General features: G+C 35.5%; 1 long non-coding RNA gene across 1 annotated transcript in view; it reads left to right on the top strand.

Moving 5' to 3' along the window:
* LOC103105178 (uncharacterized) overlaps positions 1–9,405 on the top strand; it is a 33,613-nt gene extending 24,208 nt beyond the window's left edge. Inside the window, exons 5-6 of the long non-coding RNA XR_461802.3 lie at positions 7,874–7,927; positions 9,084–9,405. This is a non-coding gene — a long non-coding RNA (uncharacterized LOC103105178). The remainder of the gene's footprint in view (positions 1–7,873; positions 7,928–9,083) is intronic.
* Positions 9,406–15,568: the final 6,163 nt, after the last annotated feature.

Here is a 15,568-nt window from a genome sequence, read left to right as displayed (position 1 = left end):
TAAGACACTAATACAATATCTAGTTTGAAATGTTCAACAGGCAGTGTGTGTGGAGCTCTGGAGAGAGGTTAGGGCTAGACATAAATATCTGGGAATGATCTGTATAGAGAGGATATTCAAACCTATGGAAGCTAATGAGATAATAGAGTGATGAAGTATATTTTCAAAAGAGAAGACAGACCTGGATAGAACTTTGTGGGAAACCCAGTTGTTTGCAGTAACACAGACGAAGTAACAAATGATACAAAGAGAGGTTAGATGGGGAGGAGAACCAAGAGTTCAGAGTCAATAAAAACCAAAGATGGGAGAGTATTCAGGAAGGGAAAGTAATAATTATTGTCATATTATAGAGAGGTTAAGAAGGACATGAACTGAGAAGTGGTTATTAGATCTGTTAATAAAGATATCATTGGTAACTTCAGAGAGCTTATGTGAGTTGAATGATGAGATCAAAAGTTAGGTAGCAGATAATAATCATGTCTACCTCACAGGATTATTGTGAAATAATGCATGAAAAAGTTTTTTAGATCTTAGAGTGCTTTATAAATATTACTTACTTAGTACTTTCACTATCTTTCTTTTCTTTCTCTACCTCTATATCCAGGATATCTCACTCCAACAGAATAGTTACTTTGTGTTACACACACTGACACACACACACACAAACACACACATCTGTAATTGGTATAAAACCAACTAGGATATTATTCAGTTCAAATGCTTGGAAATCTTCTATTTTGTTGAATGCCCATACTTTCCTTTGGAAGTATATAGTCAGCTTAGCTGGGTAGTTGATTCTTGTTTGGAGTCCCAGCTCTCTTGCCTTTCTAAATATCGTGTTCCATGCTTTGCAGTCTCTTAGTGTGTAGCTGCTAAGTCATTTGTGATGATTATGGGAGCCCCTCTATATCTGAAGCTCCTGTTCTTGGATTCTTGTAGGATTTTCTCCTTTTCTTGGAAGCTCTTGAATTTGGCAATTACATTCCTAGGGGTTGTCTTTTGGGGATTTAGTATAGAGGGTGTTCTATTTCTATTTTGCCCCTTGCTCCAGAATGTGTGGGCAATTTTCTTTTATAATCTCCTGTAGAATAACATCGAGTTTATTGTTTATCTCTGGTTTTTCTGGGAGGCCGATAATTTGGAAGTTGTCTCTTCTTCCTGTTTTCCAAGTCTGTGACCTTTTCAGTGAGATAGTTTATGTTTTCTTCTAATTCATTAATTTTTTGGCTTTGCTTTATTGATTCTTGCTGTTTTATGATCTCACTTTCTTTGAATTGCTTAATTCTGGTCATTAGGGACTGGTTTTGCTTTTCAGCTTTGTCTGCCCTTCTATTGGATTCTTTGAGCTCTTTTTCCAATTGAGCAGTCTTATCTGTCAAACTGCTGATCTCTTTCTCCCATTTTTTTCTTTCCAGGTTTCCATCTTTTGGGTAAGTTCCCGTTTGATATCTTCCAGAGCTTGTTGATAGTTTCCATTTTGGGAGGCATGTTCTGATTTTTTTTTTTTTGATTTCCTCCTCATTCTCTTCTTTTCCTTGGGTACTTCCACCATAAAAGTTTTCAATAGTCACCTTTTTCCCTTTCTTCCTCGAGGCTTGATTTTGGGCCATGTGAGCCATCCCTTTGGTGGTTTTGTTCCCCTTTCCTTTTTGGTCTGGGGTCTGGGTGATATGGGCGGGTTTTCTGTGAATTTAGGTTGCCTCAGACTAGTTCTTCCCAGCCTCCGAGGTTTCTTAGAGAGCTGGGCTCCTGATCACAGCCAAACTGCCCAGGTGTTCAGCTTCACCCAGATAATCAGCACGTGGTCCGCCCCTGGTGTTTAGCTCCTCCCAGATGCTCAGAGCAACCTCCCCAAGTACCACTCCCTGGGCACCCTGTGCTCAGCACAGGATTCTCCCGTGAAACCACCCTGAGATGTTTTTTCCTGGCAGTCCCCAGATCCCAAGGACCCTGGAGTGCCCCCCCCCCCGACAGAGATGTTCCACACTCACTCGCTGTCCCAGTGAGTGCTCAGGTAGCTCACTCTGGTTTGGTGGGGGAGGTGTGTGTGTGGGGGAAGGGCAGCTCAGTTCACATTTCTGTGCAAGCTTTTCCTCCTTCTTATTATAGTGTGAAAATAGTACCCCACATACCTTCGCCTCTGTGGGGTACTGGGGAGTACTGGGGCGTCCTTCTGTTCCTCCAAAGGTGATTTTTATGCTCCTTTGATGTAGTGTATTTCGTTCCGTGCTGGGGAGAGGAAGCATGTGGCGTCTAGATTATAGCCATGATTACCCGGAAGTGTCATATTTTCTTAAACAATCTTTTTACCTAAGTAAATGTTGAATATTGAAAATCAGCATGGCATAATTCTAAATTGCCTTCTAGAATGTCTATATAAGTTCACAATTTTGAGTAATAAAATGTTTAAATACTGACTTAGAAAAATAATTAGGAGGCCTATAGTCCAAAGAAAACAAAGAAAAGGGGGGGAGGGAGCCCTATACATTAAAAAATGGCAGCTTTTTTTGTGGTAGCAAATAACTAGCTACTGAGGGAAGTCCAATATTTGGATATTAGCTGAAGAAATTATGGTATAATAGTGTAATGAAAAACAATTATACCATAAGAAATAATGAAGGGGTTAGCTTCAGAGAATCATGGGAAGACTTGCATGAACTGATATATCTGAAAGTAAATATAAGCTTCCTTCCTTCCTTTGTTGTAGAGGTTTTGCTCTCTTTATTTTCATGGTGAGGAGGATCAGGAGAGGAGGAAATTAAATAAATGCTTGTTTATTAAAAAAATATAAAATTGAATTTAAGTTCAGGTCTATACACCAATAATAAAAGCTACTTGTCCTGGGTGCAGCTGGGTAGCTCAGTGGATTGAGAGCCAAGCCTAGAGATGGGAGGTCCTAGATTCAAATATGGCCTCAGATACTTCCCAGCTATGTGACCCTGAGCAAGTCACTTGACTTCCATTGCCTAGCCCTTACAACTCTTCTGCCTTGGAACCAATACACAGTATTGATTCCAAGATGGAAGGTAAGGGTTTATTAAAAAATAAATAAATAAAAGCTACATGTCCTATCTAACTTTTTGCTCTTCTGGTGAGGCTGCTTTGAAAGAGTACTAGACCTGAATTTGGCCCATTATACATAAAATGAGCAGCCAGTAGTCTCAAGATATTATTTATCTAATGTTAAATTTAATTGTGGTTGGATTCTGAATATTTAATTTGGTGGTCACCAGGGATTTAATTTCTAAATCCCAAAATGAATTACTAAAGTAAATGGAATTTGTGGTAGTTTATTTAAAATACAGAGAGGGATGATATGAAAGAAAAGAGAAAAGGAGAGAGAGAGAGAGACAGAGAGAGACAGACAGAAACAGAGAGAGACAGACACACAGAGAGAGACAGAGACAGACACAGAGAGACACAGACAGACACACAGAGAGAGACAGGGAGAGAGAGAGAGAGAGAGAGAGAGAGAGAGAGAGAGAGAGAGAGAGAGAGAGAGAGAGAGAGAGAGAGAGAGAGATATCTGACTTCCTCTTACCAGTTAGAAATTCTTAGCCAGGGGAAAAGAGTCTCAAGACTATGGGCCTTTCCTGGAGGCTTCATGCCTCCAGAAAGGCAGAGTCATTAAGACAGCCTTTCCCTCACCAATGGTGACTGTCTAAAAGGAAAGCAGTCTGAGGTCTCCTGCAGGAGCTCCTCCAGGGTTGAGTTCCTCTTCCAGTCTCTCCTCAAGTGTCTGTCCTCCAGTCCAACTCCGAGTAAGAGTTCTTATATCCAATCTGAATTGAGTATCTATATCTTCTTCTGGCCTCTGGTCCTCTTTTTAAAGATCTTTTTCTCTTGTGTCACCTTCCCCAAATTTCACAATCACAGCAGATGCTCTGCTCTAAGACTGCCTAGAAGGCAATTAGTTGATTCTAATTTGTTAACCACTATGGCACATGTGGGTCACAGACCTCCCACTTCATGATTAAGTGGGGAATTTACACCCTTTGTGATCAGATCTAACATGGGCAGATCTTCCCACTCAACTTCAAGTACTGTGCTTACATTTCTGGGGATTAAATCAACAAATAGACAGAGGATTACAATTTAGTCTTCACAATCAAGGAAAAGCTAAGTACCTTCATTGTTACAATCAGGGGAGAGCTAAATTCAATCTTCACACTATCTATCTATCTATCTATCTATCTATCTATCTATCTATCTATCTATCACTTCTAGATCACAATGAATACTCCTCTAACAAAGACTTCCTCACAGTCTCTGATTTGGCCTCTGCTCACAGGCTGCTCTTTTCTACTCATAGTAGGAAGGTGGCTGTTGTTAGTTTTCCCTTCTCCCTATTGTTTTTCATGGCTCTGTAGTATGGTTATCAAATCTTTGTTTTTTGATCTATTTAGAACCTCCTTGGGCCAAGATAGAATATCATTGATTCTTCTCTCTGTTATTTCTCTACCCAGGCTCTTTTCTCTTGTGTCCTTCAGTCTTAATTACTGCTCTTGTGTCCTTCAGTCTTAATTACTAGACACACACACACACACACACACACTCACAGAATATACACTTGTATGTTTCCTAATGACTTCTGGGAAAGGGAAATAGAAGGGGTACCCAATTTAGCACTAGGCATATACATTGGGAATTAAGAAAAGGTAAAGGAAAGGATATTTATTAGTCAAGAAAATATCACATACAAATATATTAATAATAGTGTTCCTCAAGCATGGAAAGTATATTCAACATTAGGCATGATGGCCAGTGAGTATACATTTTAAATGGAAATATTAAAGAAAGATAATCTGTTGCCTAGGGGAAATCATTTTGATATAAAAAATATTTCCTAATTGTAAGAGTTGTTCAACATTGGAACTAGTTGTCAAGAAAGGTTATGGCCAATTCTAAACAGAGCTTAGGAGAATAATTTCTTTAGAATTTTATTTTCTAATATTCGTCTTGTATTGTCTGGTATTTATCTGGTATTGTCTGAATGGACAGAGGAAAACAAATCCTTTATAGTTTTCAACCATCAATTCATAAAAAAAATTATTAAACACCTGTTATTTATCAGAAAATACACAAGGTACAGACTATAAAAAGTGTTTCCATTCTATCTGGTTAGATGATGTGTATATAAGTACATATAAATACTATAATAAATACAAAATTTTACAAATGTAATAATAAATACAAGATAATTTGGTGGGAAGAGAAGGAAGATGTCAGTATTCAGAGATAGAGATAGTGGTGATCATAGTGTAGAAGTTGACGCTTAAAGTAGATTTGGAAGGATACTATAGATTTCAAGAGAGAAATGTGAGGAGGGGATATATTCCAGTTTGGGGCACAGACCGTACAAAGACATTGAGATAATTATCAGTTCTATGATTGAATAATGACACTTCAATTGAATGATTGTGAGCTGGTGGAGAGAATTAACAGTGTTGTTCACTAGTCAATCATTCAATTTAAATTATATTATCATATAATTATAATTGCTTGGATTTCAGCTATAAAGGTTGAGAAAGCAATTATACACTGTTTTTATTATATCATTATGTTGCTGGTAATTTATGAGATTAGAGTAGACCACATAAAGACTGTTAATAGCAGTATTTGTAACAACACAGTAGAATGTCTCTTTGAAAACTAATTTAGGCAACCCATGAAAGTAATTAATATAAGCTCAATTTTTTTAAGAGAAAGAAAACTTTTCCCTTTGATATGCCCCGAGGCTGAAATAATTTTAATGCTTTTTATCAAAACAGTTCCTTTTGCTTAATAAAGAATACATTAAAACACATGAATTTCCCCAATTTATTTTTTGCTCTCTTCAACTCTTAACATTATTCATTGTGACATTCATCTAAGCCATCTATAGCATCAATGTAATATGAATGAAATCTCCAGAACATCTTTTCAGATTCATACTCCATTTAGGAAGTCAACCAAAAGTGATTTTATGAAAAGTTGTGAGTTATGTATGATTCAGGGTCCAATTGTCATTCATCTGTAAAATAATATGTGCATAAATCAAAACTAATCTCTATTTGACTATCTCCACACAAATAATGTAGCTATCCCAAAAGTAGAGTTCACATTTCATTCATCAGGTATGTCTATAATATTGTCTTTTATCTAACCAGCAACAGCAGATTTCACAGTTGACTATTCACATGTTAATCATATTTAATAGACCATCAGGAATGAAAAATAAAGTTTGTGAATGAATCCATAAAGCTGTACTTATACATAAAAAATGTACTAAAGAGTTGGACTAATGAGGACCAGACTAAAGAAAATACATAATATGTTCTACTTGGTACCAAACCATATAGATGTTTGGCAAACCTGCTTCTCTGTAAGTGTATGATAAGGGAAAGGAGCTTTTTCTTCCCCCTTCAGAGTATGTACCAACCTTCATTAACTTTCCACTCAGCTTACTAGGTGGTGATAAAGGACTTTTTAATTTTCTTCCAAGTCAGAACTAAATGTACATATAATAGGTAAGAAAGGTTGGAATCTTTCTGTTCTCTGGTTTCTCTCAAATGAAGAAGAAAAATTTCTCTAAGCCTCTGGGTAGGGAGAAAGATAATAGTAGCTGCTGCTTGCCTTATCTGCCCACCTGGGGTGCCATATTGCTGTGAACACATGGCAGCCATGTTTCCTCTTTCCTTGTGGTATTTCTTTTTCCATATCTGAGAGAAATGAAGATCAGAGATTGATCAGATCAGGTTTCTACTCTATGAGCTTCAAAATAATAGGAATAGCTCCTGGAGGTCTCTCAGCCAGTGTCTATAGCACAGTCTTCTACTAGCCACAACAACAGAGCTGGGTGAGGAGCCAGTAGAGATCCAAGGAGTATTGTTCATGATCAGAACAATTATTATATGTGTCCTCAGATAGTCCATCAGGTGGAGTGAAGGAAGTTGGAAAGGGTATGTTTATTGCTTTTCCAAAAAAGGCAATTGTGGGGTGAAATGCTATCAAAGAAGGAGGGGGGAGTTGATAAGAAGGCTAAACTATGGTTGTGAGGAGAAAACTCTTGTTATGTAAGATTACAGTCTTAATAACATTATGCCATTGTTTTGATGCTATTGAAAATACTCTCCACCTGGCCCCACTTCCTTTAGCAGTTCATCTTCTCTTATAAAATTTCCTAGTTGTATTTTACAAGTTAGGTCATCAAAATATACATGTAAATGTACATATATCAGTGAACTTTTAAGTAAAAATTTCAGTAATACTATTTAACATTTAAGAAAGATATGAATGTTTTTAAAAGGAAAATTCATTTATGTTTTTGAAAGACAGTTTGACTTTCTCCACATCATAATACAGATCTTATTTAAAGAATTTTCTAGGTACTTAAAAAACATTTAATACAAAAGTACATCTTTCCTATGAAACTGTGACAATTAAAATTAATATACGGAAAAAGTCAAAGTTGTTAAATTGAATATAGTGGCATTTTCAGCCTGCCCACGATAAAATTTCAGAAAATGTCTCCATTAAAAGACACAAGTCCTGCCCAAACCATCTTATACTGCATTTAGCAGTTATGGAAGAATGAATATCTTTCTGCTATGGGGAAGTTATTTCTTAATTTTTTCTTTTGAATATTTCCCACCATCTCTACAAGTCTTAAAAATGAGGAGATGCACAGTTAGAAGCAAGGAAAAATTGAATCAGAGGTTTAGCATATAATTGCATGGAACTGTTATTCATAAAGTTGAAAAATGAAAGAAATAAAAAAGAACAGACATAAAGATAATATAAAATCTTCAAAGTAAAAAATGATGGTAATAGCCTCAATGTATTCATCCTGCTGTTTTCATCTTTACGTTACTAGTTCTCTTCTACTTTTCAGTATTGGAAACTTCATCACAGTGAGATGGGAACCAAATGAAGAAATATATACTGGGTAAAAGAGTTTGCTACTGTTACGGAGGATGTTTGATATGAGTCTAAATGGGAGAGGGATTCTAAATGAAGAGGCCTTCCAGATTCTACTGTTTGTTGGTAACCCTGTGATAACTAGATCAAGCTCTAAAATACTATGAAGATTTTTAAATGAGGTCTATAATTACTCAAGATTTTGATTTAAGTATCAACATAAGAAAAGCCAATTAGTTGAGGGATGCTTATTATTCAGATTATGCTCTGCATTGAGATGGACAACCTATGGTTTTGGTCCTTTATTATTTTATTGGGGTCCATAAGCGTGCATAATTGGATAAATATTGCAGCTATTAAGTACAGTGGTTAGAATGCAAGATTCTGGATTTTTAGTCTGGAAAATAGTTCATATCCTGCCTCTTTTATTCACTAGCTGTATAAACCTGGGCAAGTCTCTTTACTTCTCTGTGATTCAGTTTCCTTCTCTATGAAATGGCAATAAAACACCATCTACCTCACAGAGTTTTTGTGATATTCAAATAAGATATATATTAATATGTAATAAATATCATTAAATATAAATGTATAAACATAAATATTATATATGCATATATGTATATATAAACATATATACATATAGTAAGACAGATAGACAGACAGAGAGAGATAGAGCTCTTTGTAAACTACAAAGCCCTCTCAAAGTGCTGGCTATGATGATGATTGAATATAAGGAAGATAGTAAGAAGGACTGTTAGAGAAATTTTTTTCTGATTCTAACAAAATATCAATAGTTTTTCTATAATGCTTTATGAAGGCTTATGTTGAGCATTCATGGGTCTGAAACATATAACCAACAATGAACTTTGCTGGAAAAGTATCATAAGAGATATTATCAGAAAGATGTGACACCAGTCCAGAATAGTCACTTATTGAGAACAATTCCTCTATTTTATGCGCAAGGTTAAGATGAACTCAATGCATTGGAAGGAGCAATACTGGTGTCAGAAGATAGGTTAAACTTTTTCTACTTATTTTACTACCTATGCAAGTTACTTAACTTCCTTAAATTCCTGAGGCCACTGACATTTTCTCCTGTTCTAAATCTATGATCTAAAGGGTAAATCTCATCCTGTTTGGGTAAATAATCTATAGAGGCTATATATTCTGTTTTTCTTTTTCAGGTATTTTCATCATGTCCAATTCTTCATGATCTCATTTGGAGTTTTCTTGGTAAAGAAACTGGAATGGTTTACCATTTCCTTCATCACCTCACTTTACAGAAGCATCAATTGAGGTCAACAAGGTTGAGTGACTTTGCCAGAGTCATACAATCAATACATATCTGAGGCCCAGTTTGAATTCAGGTCTCCTGACTAGTACTCTATTCACTATGCACTTAACTGCCCCAGAATGTATGTATTATAATATATATATATGTATATATATATATATTTGTATTTATAGACACATATATAAATTCATAAATACAAATGAGTCACATAGTATGAGAAAATGAGCCTGGGTTATCTTTTTTCACTATTGGAAGGATTAATGCTTTTCATGAGATGACATCTATCAAAGGGTGTGTGTGCATGTTTGTGAGAGAAAATGAATGAATGAATGAATGAATGAATGAATGAATGAATGAATGAATATACTTGTATATATTTGCATGGCCACATTATTGGGGTCCCCACTCTTAATATTTATTTTAGGACATTGATAAGCTTGTGTGACAGAGTTACAGAGTAGATTGTGTGACCAAGAAGGAGTTTGACTTCATTATTTAGAGTGACTGGTTGAAGGAGACGGCTTGGGAGACACATAATAGCTGTCTTCAAATATTTGAAGGACCATTTTTATTTATTTATTTTAAAATTTTTATTTGATTAATTAAGAAAAAATTTGCCTGGTTACATGATTCATGTTCTTTCTCTCCCCTCCTTCTACCCCTTCCCATAGCTGAGACACAATTCCACTAGGTTTTACATGTGTCATTGATCAAGACCTATTTCCATATTATTGATGTTTGCACTAGGGTGATCAATTAGAGTGTACATCCCCAATCATATCCCCATTGACCCATGTGATCAAAAAGTTTCTTCCTCTGAATGTGTATGGTGTTCTTTCTCATATATCCCTCTGAACTGTCCTGGATCATTGCATTGCTGCTAGTAGAGAAGTCCATTACATTCGATTGTACCACAGTGTATCAGTTTCTGTGTACAATGTTTTCCTGGTTCTGCTCCTCTCACTCTGCATCAATTCCTGGAGGTTGTTTCAGTCTCCATGGAATACCTCCAGTTCACTGTTCCTTTGAGCACAATACTATTCCATCACCAACAGATACCACAATTTGTTTAGCCATTCCCTAATAGAAGACATCACCTCATTTTCCAATTGAAGAGTCATAATTCAAAAGAGATATTAGTATCATTTTGTTTGACCCCAAAGAGGACAACTAGAAACAATTATTTGAAATTGAAAAGAAACAAATTCTAGCTTGATTTCACAAGAAAACACATACACACACAGAAAAACACATCAAAACAAGTTCTTGATGCTTCTTAATTCTATACAAAAGTTCAGTTGGCTGTCTCAGCAGGAGATAATGGTCCTCCCTTCCCTCCTAGTCTTATATGGTATTTTATAAGAAAGTGTTTTTTTTTTTTAAATAGCCACTGAGGACCTTTCCAACATAGTCCAACATTCCTTGGCTCTTGATAGTGCTGATAGTTTTAATATTTCCAAGGCTAATTGAACAGATAAAATAATGAAAAGGTAATGGCAAAGCATTTGGGGCATAGAAATCCTTTCATTCTTCAGGGTGGTACTGACTTCAAGAAAATAAAGTATACTTTTATCAATGAAATATATGGAATAGTCTCTTTAAAAAGTCCATTTTAAAAATTTGGATTACAAATCTAAAAGCTAGAAAAAACTCAGAGGCCATCTAGTCCAATTCTTTTTATTATACAGGTAAAGAAACTGAGGCTTCTGATCTGTAAATTAACATAAGCACAAGAAGTAGAATTTGAACCTAGAACCTCTGACTCCAAAACTAGTACTCTCTCCATTGTGTACCACAATATTTCCCATTTGCAAAATATTGTTGCTCTACATCTTGATGTAATCATATATGTGTGATGTCCATCACATCTCATGTTATTATCTATATCTCCACAAAGATAAAGGACTAGAACCCACAAAGTTATAATGCAAGATCTTGGGATTATTCAGAAACTCTGGAAACTAAAAATCATACTTGGCATCAGAGGTCATTTGAACTGAATGTGACAACTACAGTGCAATAGATACAGTATTAAATTAAAAATTGTTATGTACAAAGATTATTTTCTTTTTCCTTTTTATCTATCTCTCACTCTTTGCATAGTCTAATGATTTGAAGGCACTTGGTAAATACCTGTTGACTTTACTCATCAGAAAGGTAAAGGTAGTAGGGTAGGTTATTTAATTCTAGCCCAGTAAATAAAGAAAACTGCTTTTAAAATCTGATATATGAAATTTAGGAGCAGGGAGTGAAGTGATAATGTAAGAAATTCTTCAAGTATGGAATTTTCATTCCCCATTTTTGCTCATTTGGAATAACCAATAAGATGTTTTCTAGAACTCAAAAGGAATGTCAGCAGTTCCCCCAAATGATTCCTAGGCTTTAGAGATTGTCTTTATAGATACTATGGTTCTGAGTAAACTAAAAGAAAATCTTTGCTGGTTTACTCTGAGCTACTTTTAATTATAGTTTTTGGAGTAATAAAGAAAAGATTATAAACATAGCAGAGAATTATAAAGAAAGTTTAATCAATGAATATTTCATAAACAACAAAACAGTTTATATTCAAAGCACTTAAAAATTACATTCAGTCTTGATAGGTATATACTTTTATAAGCAGTAAAGAAAATCTGCTTTTTTAGTCTTGCTCCATATTTTCCAAATGCTTACCCTTGCCTTGGTCTCTGCCTTACTGTATTTTTATTTAATGTTTTCATTGCATCTGACTATCCCTGACCACATTTGGGGTTTTCCTGGAATATTAGAGAAGCTCAAAATCTGAGTTAGAAAGGATATCAGATGTTATTATAACCCTAAACAAGAATTATAATTTAGTCTTTAAGGGGTGACAAGAGGAAGTGACTCACAAATAGAGATCAAAGCTGCTAGGGAAATAATCTCACATTCTTGTCCTGCTAAAGGTCTATCAGGAAATGCATTTTTATCAAGGAAATAAGGTACACTATAAGCTCCTTGAAGGCAGAGCCTATTTGATTTTTGTCTTTGTAACCCCAGTTCTTGCAGAGTGCCTTGTACAGAACATGAGTGAATGAAAAAATAACAAATGTTTATTATATACTAGTCTATATGCTAAGGAACACAGGGTACAAATACAAAAGCAGAGACAGCCTCTTACTCCAATGACCTTATGCTCTAAAGTGAGAAATGTGTAGTAAGGGAATAGTGGCAGATGAGAAGGATTTTGGTTTGGTAATTTCCAATGATAGTGTGTAGAGCCAAAGGAAACATATTCATATATCTTTTCTAATAGTACTTGAAAAGCCCTAGGTGTACTAATGTGATTAAGCTTCAAGAAGTGAAAATAGGGTTTTGAGAATGAATGGGGGATGTGGCAAAGTGGTAGGAGAGACTGTGAATGAGTAGCAGAGTAAAACATGGCGGAAGATGCTCAGATAGAAGGGAGCTCTTGAGGAATTCACTGATTTGGACATTGTGGGTTCCAGGTCCAGAAGTCTAGAACTGAAAGAGTTGATTCCTCTAAGGCAGTGGCATCAAGTTCAGATCAAATAGAAAAAATCCCTGTAGCTGCCTATAAACTAATAAAATGTAAAATTAACATTGTTGTATTATATTTTCAAGTTTTTTGTTATGTATTTCTCAATTCCACTTTAGTTCATAAGCTTATAGCCTCCCTTGAGTTTAACACCTTTGCTCTAGGATGTAGTTTTTGGTGTAAAGCTATAGCCCAGGTTTGGTTCAATTGAAGTAGAGGCTATCCAGTACAGTGGAAACAACACTGGGTTTAGAATCAGAAGGCCTGGGTTCAAATCCTACCTTTACACTATTTGTGTGACTTTGGAGGCACTTTTTATCACAGGATTCAGGTTCCTCCTGTGTAAAATGAAGGGCATGTAGTAGATGGCATTCCAGTTCAAAATCTAGAATTCTACAAATTGACTCTAATCAGAAGCAGTATTCTGGGTACACAGTGCTGAACAGAAGTATATTGGTCAGGTCTAGGCTGCAATATATTTGTATGATGGTTTAATGCTTAACAATGGTGCTTATACGGATGATTTAGCATTATAATTGTTTGTTGAAATAAATTAGATTAAGAGTATTATGAACTTTGATTGGCTCACTGATCTTCTAATGTAAATTTTTCTAACTTTGAGAACTTATCAAGAACAAAGGAAAAGCCATACTATTCCAAAGGCTAGGCTTTACTGGAAAATGAATCAAAACTACCACAAATGTTCCATGATAATAAACACCAAATGATCTGTGTGGACTCCCTTGTTGTTTTTTTTTTTTTGATGCCTCATTACTTTCTCATCATCATTAAGCAACAAATGTACTTCATCCAAAATCTAATCAATCCCTAGCCTAATTAATCCTTACTTATGTAGTCTTTTAAACTGGCATGGGAAACTGGGGAAAGGGGAAAGGTAGACAGATGTTGATGTGTATAATTAGGAATGTTCTAATTAAGCCAATCAGGTTTGACAAATGGAATGAAAAAAAAAACAAAAACAAATCAAGGAATGAGTTCTATTATTTTTCCCCTACAGTTATGAAAAGCAAAATTCATCTTTTGAAAACAAACCTAGCAATTAGACATTACCACTTCCCTGTGTAATTATTTGTTGAACTGGTCTATCAGATGCCACACTTCATGGACAGTGAACACAATATCAGATTCCTTGACTTTTTAGAGCATTCTCTAATGAGTAATGGTATTTGGCTCTAATACGATGCTTCATAATATACATGCTATACTATTATTATTATATAATTCAGAATTAAATATTTATGATAGATTTAGAGAAGGAAAGGACCTTGGAAGTCATTCAGTTCAACCCTCTCATTTTTCAGATGAAATCATCAAGGCAAATCAGTTGCCCATCCTTGCACAGGTGATAAGTGGCAGAATTAGAATTTTAAAACAATGAGCTAAACACAAAATCCATTACCCTGTGTATTAAATTAACTGTTCTCTACAGGGACTATGAATTCAGAATATTATATTTCACTTCAGTCACAGATAGGTGTTTAGAGTCATAGTTAACATGGTTAACAAAAGTTATGTAGTTTGATTTCTATCATTCTCTCACATGCATTTTCTATTAAGACCTTATATTCTATCTATTCATTATGTACAGAGGTCAAAGATGAAAAATATTGTATTAGTATGCCAGTGTGATAGTACCTACTCATCACATGATCCTGAGCAGAGTTATGGGTCATTTTGAACCTTTCAGAATCCTGTCAATATTTAGAGAGATAATGAAAAATCCATAAAACTGGAATAGGGCCAACCACGTCTTTCTCATCCTTGAACATATTCTTTTTCCTCATCAAGCTTATGAGATTTTATAAGATGAAGGGAGAGAAGGATTGATGAAAATTGTGAGGATTCTTTGACCTAAGATTCTCTAACTTAAGTATTTTCTAGAGACTAAGAAAGGATGCAGATGGTCTTTTCTTTTTTTTTTTAACCCTTACCTTCCATCTTGGAATCAATACTGGGTATTGGTTCCAAGGCAGAAGAGAGGTAAGGGCTAGGCAATAGGGGTCAAGTGACTTGCCCAGGGTCACACAGCTGGGAAGTGTCTGAGGCCATATTTGAACCTAGGACCTCCCATCTCTAGGCCTGGCTCTCAATCCACTGGGCTACCCAGCTGCCCCCACAGATTGTGTTTTCAAGGAGAGAGTCCACTGCTAAACTAGAGATAGTGTCATCACTACCCAAGACTCACCAGGGAAATAGATAACATAAAGAAACACATACATAAAGAGAAAAGAGCCTTCCTAACCAAGGTCAGGAAGATTCCACAGAACAGTCCTGCTTTGCCACATAGACATCCCATTTGATTCTCTTTCTCCTTTAATTTTTCCATGGTAACACAATTAGTTTTATGTTAGTTTAGTTTAGTTCTGAACTCAAGGATAGTTCAAAAACATCATTTCAAAAGCAGAGGTGAGCTCTGAATTTATTGATTAACTATAGATATTTTCAGTAAGGAAGAGAGTTTGTACTCTTTTCACAGTTACTGGAATCAGATTCTTTTTTCCTACTCCAGAGATAAAATGTTCTGTTTTCTTTACTATGAGTAAAAGCTGGGGAGGGGGGGAGGAGGATGAAGTGGGGAATTTGATCATAGGAAAAGAATCTTTCAGTTTATACTTCTGCTGAAGTGAAGAATTGTAACTAAAAATCCCCAAAAGACTAGAGCACTGTTTTCATTTCCCCTCCAAAAGTCTTGTCAAGAATTACACACATTGATTTCTCATTAACTTTCACATATTTCAGTTACTCAAGCAACCACTCAACAATCATGTTCTGAGTTCGTTTTTTCCATAAACATTTATCTTCCATCTTAATAGTATAATTAAATTTTTGTTCACATTTAT

Source organism: Monodelphis domestica, chromosome 2, assembly GCF_027887165.1.
Source record: "Monodelphis domestica isolate mMonDom1 chromosome 2, mMonDom1.pri, whole genome shotgun sequence".
Taxonomy (NCBI): Eukaryota; Metazoa; Chordata; class Mammalia; order Didelphimorphia; family Didelphidae; genus Monodelphis; species Monodelphis domestica.
The sequence above is the reverse complement of the archived record's forward strand: the minus strand, read 5'-3'. Positions and strand labels throughout refer to the sequence as shown.